General features: G+C 38.8%; 1 pseudogene; it reads right to left on the bottom strand.

Annotated features, from left to right (window-relative positions):
- Positions 1-514: 514 nt before the first annotated feature.
- On the bottom strand, positions 515-10,821 carry LOC106021145 (annotated as a pseudogene).
- Between the last annotated feature and the right edge of the window lie 979 nt (positions 10,822-11,800).

Here is an 11,800-nt window from a genome sequence, read left to right as displayed (position 1 = left end):
GTCCCTAGGTCTATTCCTTTGATGAATGTAAAACAGAAGCTTGCTGTATCTTCGGAGGTTGACCTCAGCTGCCATTCCTGCATTCCTCTTAAATACACTATCCAACTAGTGAATAACAGATGGAACACAGTGTCTCTCTTTATATTTCTTTTCCTGCCAGGGTTTCAACACAGGATAGCTGCTAAACTGCTAAACTACTACTGAATGACCAGGAGAAACAGCTGGAATGTTCTGTTTTGTTTTGTTTTGTTTTGTTTTGTTTCCTCTGGCCTCCTCACCAGTAGGTCATGGAATTAAGCTTTGATTCTTCCCACTTTAAACAAAAAAAAGAAGAAGATACACATCTGTGAACCTATTCAAATGTGACTGAACACTAGAGTGCTTTCAAGTAAAGACACATGGGAACAAACTATATACCTGAGTTTCCTGTTTGTTACAAGCTTCAAAATGTGACATGGGGGCTGGAGAGATAGTTCAGTATTGAGAACATGCTTCTTTGGCTGTGGATCCAAGATCAGTTTCCTGCACCCATGTTGAGCAGCTTCAATAATGCTTGTATCTCCAGCTTAGGGACAACCGAAGCTCTCTTCTTGCCTCCATGGGTACCTGCACACATGCACATATCCATATTCAGATACACATAGTTGAAAAGTAAAAATACTTTTTCAGAATGTGGAATGGCTTATTTGATACAATTTTTGAAAGATTTAAATATAAATGCAGGTGTTTAAATAAACCCAAAATGAAATAACTGGGGAGACAATCCATGACCTGAACCCTTGCTATTTGTCTTCTTCTTTGACTTCCAGATGTGTATCCTAAGACATGTTCACAAATTTTTCCTAGACTCAGTTTCCTTAATGTCATCACTGTGACCAAGATATGTTATCAGCTTCTTAGAGTGGATTTCACATCAGAAATTTAAAAATAATAATCTACCAATTTTTATACTTCAAGCAGAGAGCCCTCACCTATCCATTTGAAACCTGAGACAAATAATACCCTCTAATAGACAGAGAGCTGAGAGGTAAGGTATAGGAGAGTATGTACATCCTTGCTATAAGGGGAGTGGACTAGAGTCTGGAAAGTACCCACTGATGTTTCTAGGTTCTTTGGTCCCAGAACAAAGAATTAGACAGGGCTATGTGGAATGTGATAAAAATTAGAGAAAGGTACTCTCAATATGGAAATGGTCAGAGAGCTGGGAAAGGTTAGAAGCTATAATACCATTCAGCCGGGAGAGTGGTGAGCCTCTATGGGCCATTTACATAGCACTTGCTTTCTCCCCATCAGGAGATCAAGAGCATGTCTCACTCTAATTCTGTCCTTTACTTGTAGATCAGGTGGGGAGGAGTCTCCAAGCCTCAGCCAAATAACTCCTTCCATGTGTTAATCAATGTTCTACCTCCCTGCACTACTCTTCTGACCTAGTTTGGGTTCAGAACTTGAGGAGTTCCTCCTCTGCCTTCAAACCACACTGGTTACTACCTAGTGGAGATGAGGTGTCGGTAATCGATACTATGACTCCCATGGATCACTAATAGCCCACTGAAATCAGAGCAAATTAATTTTCCATGATTTAGGGTTTGAAATGAAATTTCCAAGTGCCATAACACTTTATTGGCAAAACCACAGTTAATTCAGACTAATTTCAAACATATATCATGATCAGAAAACGATAAAGATGAATCAGCATATTTAGGCCAAGAAACAAAATACAAAGTATCTATTAAATAGTTAACATTTGGTAAAGGATAGATCTCAAACAAAAGTAGATTGGCATGACTTTAAAAAGTTAGTCAGGAAGAACAATTGCTAATCAGAACTAAGAACTAAGAAGAAAGAAAACATAAAATGAGGAAATTGTAAGATGGTTTCACAGGTAGAGATTCTTGTTCTGAAAGTCTGATGGCCTGAGAAGAGGTTAAAGCAGGCTTGTTTAGGCCTAGCCCCTGATTTGAACCTTGAAGTTTGGTTGATCTTATAACTCTGAACTTTGTGTGTGTGTGTGTGTATGTGTGCGTGTGCGTGTGTGTGTGTGTGTGCGTATGTGTGTGTATGTGTGACAGAGAGAGACAGTCCATGAACAAGTGCACTTGCACATGTGTGTATACATGTTATATGTCTTCAATTGCTCTCAATATTATGTGAATACAAATGTGTCAGTATGCATTGTACATATGTGCATATGTGTGTGTTTGTGTGATGTCTATGCCCAAGCCTGTGTGCTGAGGAAATTGGTTGTCCTGTTCAATTACTCGAAGTTTCATGTCTTCAGAAAGGGTCCTCACTGAGCCTGGAACTGGATTGGCAGCCAGTAGTAATCTTCCTGTCTCTACTTCCACTAGCTCTGGGATTAAAATTAAATATACAGTCACTTTAACTATTTTTAAGTGGGTCCTAGGATTTTACCTCATGTTTACTCATGAAGAACATTTAGCAACTGGGCCATCTCCTCACCTCACCCTATTTCTTGAAATTAAGTTTCTCACTGACATGGGAGCTCACCAATTTGGCTAGGGAGTCACAAACATGTGCCTATCTCTACTTCCCAGTGCTGGCATTGCAGGTGCACACCACACCCCAATTTTACAGTGGGTTTTTGTGTGTTCCATTTTAGTTTCTCGTGTTCATTCAGCAAGATCTTTACTAACTCATCCATTTTCTCAGTCCAGAACATTTCAATTTTAAGAAAAGGTAATGAGTGTACGAATCATGAAGACCTTAGTGTAAGACTGCATCAAAAAATCAAACACAATGATGTTTCTTGAGGGAGGATATGAGTATTCACAAAGATTGTGCTAGAGTCAATAAATAGCCTCACATCTGTTCAGATTGCATTTGCTTCCAAATCCGTTCATGCTGGCTCAGGTCTCACTACCAACTCATTTAAGAGATTTTGTATATTTTGGGTAGAAGAGAAAAAAGGTAGAATGCATAACTGAATTAGTAGAACAGTGGGAGGGACTGGTTAGTCCTCTCTAGGAATATAAAAGATTTCACCTTCTGCAAGCTCCCTTTTGCATTTATACCATTTGCTCATTTGAATTGTAAATTCAATCATAGTTCTTCCTGTCTACCATTCTCAACACGTGGAATGGTTTGGAACAGATTAGGTGTGTTGGCTTCAATGACAAATGTCCCTTATTAACTACCATATTTGAACACTTGGTCGCTAGTTGGTAGTAATGACATCTTACGAGGTAGATCCTTGTCCGAGGAAGTAAAGGATTGGAGGTGGACTTTGAAAGTCTATAGCCTCAAATAACTTCCAGATTGCTTTTTGTGGTTTGTGATTATTTGGAGCTGTGATCTTTTAGCTTTCTGCTCCAGCCACTTGCTGTCAAGCCTCTCCCACCATTATGGATGCCCCTCTGAAAACAAAAGTTAAAATAAACTCTCCTGTAAGTTGCTTTTGGTCATGCTGTTTTATCACAATACCAAAAAGTAACTAAGATGTTGGGTATGATAGAAGATAGACAGACAGACAGACAGACAGACAGATAGATTCTTGACTGCATAGTGAGCTTGAGGCCAGTCTGGACTTTGGACCTTGTCTCAAAATAAATAAAATAGGTGAAACAAAAAATAAAACAAACAAGTCATTAGAATGACGTGTGTAGCTTTAAAATCGAGACCTCTAGGCAGGACTTTGAACAATTCCTTTATATTAGCTTAAAATAGCCAGGTGCATTCTACCTTGGATGAATAACTATGTTAGAAACCTTGTTAATGTTGAAGGTAAGAATCTTGTGAGAGATTTATAAACTGCCGGTTATTTTACTGAATATATGAAATTTCTAAAAAGAAACAAAAGTTAAGGCACCAATAAATCCTAAGAAAACAGTGGTGAAAAAATATTTAGCTTAAATAATTTCAATGCTTAGGAAGGTTCCAGATACATTCACATGTATTTTTAATGCATTCTCATTAAAAGAAAACAAACAAACAAATAGTGAAAATGTTCCAAAGAATACAAAGTAAGAAAATATTTCATAGTTCCACTATGCAAACAAAAGCACAATTGTATTTACATAGATAAATAAATATACAAAAGAAATACAAATGAGGCATTTACAAACATGAAGTACAAATTGTTCTAAGAAATAGTTTCAAGATTTTAGATATGAAAAATAACATTTTCAAAAGACAACTGAATAGCAGTCAGCCACCTCACAGAATGCTATATCCATATTTCTGGTGGACTGTGATTTCTACTGGGGCATATATGGTCTTGGATGACTAATGAATATTTGTCATTTGCCTTCCATGAATCCACTATTGTCGGGCTATCTATTCATCCATCTACCATTCTTTTATGTGTCTATCATTATCTATAATTTATATATCTATGTGCATCTATTTATCTATGTATCTATCACCTATCTATCTAACTTCTCTATCTTTCTTCTATCTATGTATTAGCTATCTATCTTATTTTGAGACAAGGTCCATAGCCTAGACTGGTCACAAGCTCACTATGCAGCCAAAATGACTTTGAACTTCTGATCCTACTTTCCACATCTCCTGAGTACAATACAGCAGTCTGAGGAAGAATTTAAAGCAAGAATGATTGCCTGGGCCTGTTTGGTGCATGTCTCATCAACCACAGCACTCCCAAGACAGAGGCTGACAGATTTCTGTGAGTTTGAGGCCAGCCTGGTCTACATTACAAGTTCTGGCAGCCAGAGCTACACAGTGCAAACCTGGTTCAAAAACAGCAGAGAGCTTTGTTACAACTCCAGAAATTTTAATATTGGCTATAACTCAGGGGCTAAAGTTGTGGGGTCTATGCAAAGGTCTGGGTCATAACTATAGTAATTCAAGAAAGAAACATAGTGTAACTGCAAATAAGAGACTGTGAGATTTCACAAAAGCCTATTACCTAAACTGAAACGCAGAACCCACAGTGTAAGGAAAAACCTGTAGCAAGCATTCTTCTTGCCAGCCAGGTCTCAGATCCAGATCAGACCCAAATGAACACACAGGATGCTATATTAATTGTGAAGCTGTTAGCCTTGGCTATGGTTTCTTATTGGCTAGCTCTGACTTAATTATTAACCCATAATTACTAACCTATATGTTTTTACAAGAACTTGTCTTTCTGAAGATGCCAGCCCCATGTGTCCTCTCTTCTGGGATCACATGGCAACTCCTATTCTTTACTACATTTCCCAGAATCATCCTTGACTCCTAGTCCCACCTATCTTGTTTCCCTATTGGCCAACAGTGTTTTTTTTGTTTTGTTTTGTTTGTTTGGGTTTTTTTGGTATTTACGAGACAGGGTTTCTCTGTATTGTTTTGGAGGCTGTCGGTCCAGCCCAGCCTCGAACTCACAGAGATCCGCCTGCCTCTGCCTCCCGAGTGCTGGGATTAAAGGTGTGCGCCACCACCGCCCGGCCAGTGTTTTATTTATCAACCAATAATACAAACATATACATAGAAAGATTTCCCCCATCAAAACCCAGCTTCCCAAAGTTATCCTCTAATATTTTCACTCATGTCATGGCATATGTACTTCTACATGCATGTGTGTACATGAACACACACACACAAACTAATTAATAAATAAAGGTAAAAATACAAACAAGGCATTTGCAAACATGGTGAAACAATTGTTCTTATTGAAAGGCAATTGGAAACTTTTAGACATGAATAATAATATTTTCAAAATAACATTTGCATACTGGCTGGCCACATCCTAATGTACCATTTTCAAATTCCCAGTTCTTGTGAATTCTGTTGAAACTTGTATGATTCACATGCAGCCCTTGAACTAATGAATATTTGTCTATCTCTAGCCACATTGATTGATCTGTGTAGGCATATAACCCACCATGCTCAGACTAAGGCTAGAACCTACAATGCTAAGCTTTCTTTGGGTATTTGTGGGACACAAGAATGTTCAAGTCACTGCAGATGATGAATTGTTAATCGTACATCCAGGATTCTAATATAATATCTGAACATAAGTCTGTTCATGAAGATTGAAATTGGGCTGTGTGCATGCTATACATAAAACTTGTTTGCAGATAATGTTAACTTCTTTTCCTCTTTAATGTAAAACTGAGTTTTCTTTTCAAAACACAACATTAATGCTTGTAATACTAAGCTGAGATGATGTTGTGTGACACTATTCCTGGGGAGATGTAAGCAAATCTCTACTAGCCCCAGATAAGGACTTAACAACAGAACAAAGTCCAACTCAGTGAACCAAAGAGTTTTCCTGGGATTATTGAAGGGAATATGGGTGAGTGTTTACTTTAAGGATCAGGAAAGACTTAAAGCCACCAAAGTCCATCCCAGCATGAGTGACATCTCACAAAAGATAGAGACCCAGGAATCACTGCCCAGACTGCTGGGGGAACTCCATTGGTCTCAGCCTCTCATAGGCAGTTAGGGTTGACTAAGAGCCTTCTGGGCAGTTTGACTGGTCTCTGCTTCTGCCAGGCAGCTGGACATGTCTGAGAGTTTTCTTTGTAATTTGTTGGTTCCTAGCAACAACATTGGGCAGCTCACTACCATTTGTAAATCCAGTTGTGGGGTATCTGATGTCTATGACTTCTATAGACTCCAGACACTGACTCCAGACACTTAAATGGCACATCAGCATCCACACAGGCAAAAATATTCATAACTATAAAAATTAAGTAAATCAAGATAAGATATTTTTTAATTATGAGCCCTAAGTCAGAAAGGTTTATAAAACTTTCAGAAGAGACAGTTCCACTGAAAAGTAATAAAAGACCCCAGCAATTGTATGTGGTTCAGAGGCTTTGCCAGATAAAACTTAGAGAAGGGTCACAGAAATGTACTAAATAATTTCATGAGAAAGCAAGACAATTGAGAATCAAAATAGACTACATAAAGCACACACACACACACACACACACACACACATGCAGAGCTTAACTAGACTAGAGATGACACTGAGCGATGCATCAAAGTCCTATGTGCTAACTGGAAAGACAGAGGAAAGAGAATGAAAACTGTTTTCCCTACCACATTGCTATTCAGATGATCAATGATTTCATGAATAGAAATGTTTTATAAAAATGTCTTATAACCAATTAAATGCAATTTATGATGTGTTTTGATAGTAAGAAACAACGTATCATGAATTCCTATAACCACAATGGATACAGTATAAAAGATGGGGAAGGGTGACCAACATTGTTTGTCCACTGACTCTTCAGGGAAGAAGGAACCTCAAGGAACAGTGTCCATAAGATGAGCCTATATGCTGCCTGTGGGGAATGTGTTTAATTGCTAATTGATGCAGGAAATCTCAATCCACTGTGAGCCTTGCAATGCCTAGGCGAGTGGGCATAAACTATAAAAGAAATACAGCCAGGCAAGCCAGGGAAATCAAGCCAGTGAGCAGTTTTCCCTCATACCAATGGTGTCTGTCCCCAGATTCCTACCCTGAACTATTGTTCTGGCTTACCTTGGTGAAATGAAATGAAACTAGCCCTTCCCTTCTAAGTAGTTTTTGCTCATGTTTTTATCACGGAAACAGAAAGCAAACAGAACATAAATTGGTATTACTGTAGAAGTGATGAACAATGATAAAAACAACTGCTTACTCCCTAGAAAAATATTTAAGTATTAATAATCTTTAATAATTAAAAAGCTATATACATATGGGCTAAATAACTATATATTACTATCAAAACAAACAGTCTATCATACAACTTAGAAACATATCAATCTTCCCCCAACCTCAAAACTCAGGGAACATCACAAAATATAAATAGAACATTAAAGCAATAACAAAGGAAGGGTTGCTGTGAAATGTTTTGAGAGGCTGTCATCTGGATATTGCATGGCTGTTGTACATATGAACTCCCAGCAGCTGTGCTTACCTACACAAGATCTTCACAAGATCAAGCCAGTTAAATATAGCATAGAAAGTGTAAATCATGTTCGTAATATGTGAGACCCTAGATTCAACTCTCAGCAGTATATATATATATATGTGTGTGTGTGTGTGTGTGTATGCAATGAAAAAGAAGTATGACAAAGAGAAATAGTATTCATGCATTTGTTAAAAGTATATGAAACAGTGGTTACACCACAGAGGATGTCTTAATATACTTAGCAGAATAAGTCTTATCTCTGACCACAAGCTAAAAAATGTAAAAATGACATACAATGGAATTACAAATATTCCCAAGTTGATACTATTTGAAGATAATTTATGATATTCCTAATTAAAAAATCAAGATGGCTTTAATTATTCTCAAGTTTACAAAATGTGAAATCATGCTGCCACTGAAGCATGGAGTTAAAGGTGAAATCAAGAAGAAAGTATAAAGAATTTTATGACTTAATAGCCATTGAATCTTACAATTCAAGAATGTATACTTAGAGGGGAAATAGTGAAGCTAAATATGTTTGACAGAAAAGTATTATAATGAATAGCTGAAAAGTGTTTTTCTCAAGGAACTGGTAACCATCAAGCAAAATCTTAAAGAAATTAAGAAAAATATCACAAACCCTTAGAGAACAAAACAACATAGTTACAATTCCTTGTAAGTGACTTGGCTAAATCCACAGCTCAAAAAGACACCAGCAACAGTAACAGAAGGAAAAGAGGGAGAGAGGGAGAGAGGGAAGGAAGAACGGAAGGAAGAAGGGAAGAAGAGAGGAATATTACAAACTCAAAAGGCACTAAAAGAGAAAGACAGAGAGACAGACAAATGAAGACATGGGGACACAAAGACAGTAAAATAATAAAATAATCCTACAGCTCATATTTCAATGATTAAAAATATTTGTAAAGTAGTTAGGCATAAATGGACTGCACACCGAGAAGCTTTTAAACATTGGTCAACATATAAGATCAAGAAACATTACCTACTAAAATTGTCATGAAGAAAGGAATCCAGAGCTGGAGAGGCAGCACAGGAGTTTAGAACAAGTAAGGCTTACAGAGGACCTGGTTTTATTGACCTACACATGTTACTGTTAGGCATCTCACAACCTCCTGCAATTCAAGTTCCAGGGAAGTAGATGCCCTCTTCTTGTCCTTTCAGGCACCCGCACTCTTATGTACTTACCCTCACGCATGCATATGTGTAGCTAAAAATAAAATAGATCTTTAAAATAGCTCCCAAATGGAAGTGAAGAAAGTGACACAGGATAGATTAAAAAAATGGTGCTACTGAAAACACAAAGGCACTTCTGGGTAAAAGACAAGCTAGACCTCTCCTCTGTGTTAGCTGGCAAAAGATCTATTCGTTACACTTTATTATTGTTATTTTGTAATAAGGCACCATGACCAAAGTCATTTATAGGAAACTTTATTTTGACTTACTGTTCCTGAGGAGTAAGAGTCCACATGACAGGGAGGCACAGCAGCAATTGACAAGTGGCTGGAGCAGGCAGCTGAGGATCACCTTTTCAACCACAGACACAAAGCAGAGAACAGAGTGGAGGTGAGGAGAGACTATAAAACTCTCAAATCCTGCCATTAATGACCAGCTTCCTCCAGCAGGAGGGATCCATCTCCTACAAATTCCACAATCTCCCCAAACAGTGCAACCAACCAGGGATCAAGTGAAAAAATATTTGAGCCTATCGGAAACACTTCTCACTCAAACTACCATGAAGGATAACAAAAGTCAAGTTGATCCAAGGAGAGGAAGAGCTTGGAAAAGCACGGAGGGAATGAAGGGGTACCTGAAAACTGCAGGGAGGGGGATGACAAGAGGAAGAGGGACTGGGCTTCAGCATTGAAGCTCACTTCCAGAGAGAGGTGTCATACTGCTGTCTGTTGCTGTGATGAAGTGTCAACAAAAACAACTAGGGTAGATGATCTATATAGATATATACCCCAATCAGTACCCAACACTGAATTCAAGAAAGAACAGAGTCAGGAGCATGGAGGAAAGCTGTTTGTTTACTGGCTTGCCCTTCAGCTTACTCAATCTGCATCCTTCCTTCCTCCCTTCTTAATTTTCTTCCCTCCTTCCTTTTCTTGGTTCTTTTTCTTTCTTTCTCCTTTTGAAGAATTGCATTTGTGTGCAGAAAACTTAGAAGTGTGTCTTAAACCCAGTTCACTGGCAAGTTCTTCACCCTTTGTCTTTTCCAGTTTGTGAATGCAAGCCAAATATTTTGACCCAGGACACTGCCTCTCCAGTGGTGGCAGATTTCATCATATTTGTTTCTGTAAGTGGTCCTGAGAGCCTCCACCAATTCAGCAAGAGCACCTTAAGTTTAATACTGGTGCCTGTCTCCCTGTGGATAAGCCTCCCATCCCAGCCTTTCCCTTGATAGTGCAGTAGGGCAACCCCAGCTTGAGGGAAGAGCATGGCGGAAAACCACTAGCTCAATGGAGTCTAGAGCACAGGTGATTACCACGAGCTGAGCCTTCTTGTTCTCCACCAAGGGAGTGCCCCTATTGACTCCTGATCTAAGTTAGGGGTATGTGAGTGACGATAGCCTCTTTGCCAGCAGCCCTCTTCTCATCATGGGACAGCAGCCTTTGCTTCTTATGCTTTGTCTCTGACCTGTACTTGTAGACAAGCTTAGGCATCTGGGTAGTTGTTTTTCAGTCCAGGGTCTGGGGGAACTGGTTAATGGAAGAAGGTACTTGGGACCACTTATAGAGGACAGCCCTTTGCTACTGCAGTCTTATAGGATGGGGCCATTTGACAGAGCAAGCAAAGTCCTGCTTGGGCTGAATATCCTTTCCAATACCGAAGTTGTTAGGTATTTTTACAAAAGATAATTTACCATGATTTTGGCCTCCTACTTCTTCACAATGGTGGAGACAAGAGCCACCTTCTTCCCCTTGGACTTCTTTTATTTGGACATCTTACCATTCTGAAGGAGAGAGAAAGAAGAAGAAATTGTGAGCAATATATAAGGGAGGTCCCAAGAACATCAGCCTGATTTCTTATATGTCCGATGACCATCCGTCCAGGGTGGGAAATGCCTACAATAGGCTGAGCCTCCTCGACTAAATCAATAATCAGGAAAATGTCTTATAAACATTCCCACATGTCAATCTGATGTGGAGAGTTCTTCAACAGAGATTCGCTCTTCTCACATGATTCTAATTTATGTCAAGTTGAAAAAAACCTAACTAGCACAACTGACCCCTCGTCAGTTTGACACACAGACACATCACCATTAAACAGTTTAACTGTCCTTTCTGACTTATCCCCAAGATCTCATGTTATAATCACAATAGAAAACAGACTGTAATTTTTAAAGTACCACAATCTCTTTTAAAAATTTCAAATACATTAAAATTTCAATCTCTTTAAAATATCTAAAAGTATCTTTCTTAACTTTGGCTCCTGAAAACACAAAACAAACTGTATACTTTCTTGTTCCAAATGGGAAGAACTATGGCACAGGTACCTTGGGTCAAAGCAAAACAAAATTCTAACAGTGAATCAAATCCCATAGCATAGTGTCCACGAGACACCTATGATCTTCTGGGCTGAAAAGGGGCTTGGGCAACTCCATTTCTCTGGCTCTGCCATTCACAATACGTACATTGTCTCATAGATTCAGGGCAGCTTCTCTCCACATCTGCCACTCTCTTTGGTCCTCACCTGAGAGTCCTCCCATCTACCATTGGTTTTCTCTAAGCCCCTGACTCTCGTTGCTTAGCTCCTTCATACTTCTTGGCTTTCCTGAACACACACAGCATCTTCAGTGGTCCCTCCTTTTCACATCCTATCACAGCAGCTTCTACCAGGACAAAGGTCTTTTCATACAAACGGATGTTTATCTTGGTCTCGCTGGACAAGCTACGACTATCACATATTAAAATAACTTTCCC

Source organism: Mesocricetus auratus, unplaced genomic scaffold (assembly GCF_017639785.1).
Source record: "Mesocricetus auratus isolate SY011 unplaced genomic scaffold, BCM_Maur_2.0 Super-Scaffold_100676, whole genome shotgun sequence".
Classification (NCBI taxonomy): Eukaryota; Metazoa; Chordata; class Mammalia; order Rodentia; family Cricetidae; genus Mesocricetus; species Mesocricetus auratus.
Note: the sequence above shows the minus strand (reverse complement) of the source record. Positions and strands in the feature narration are given on the sequence as shown.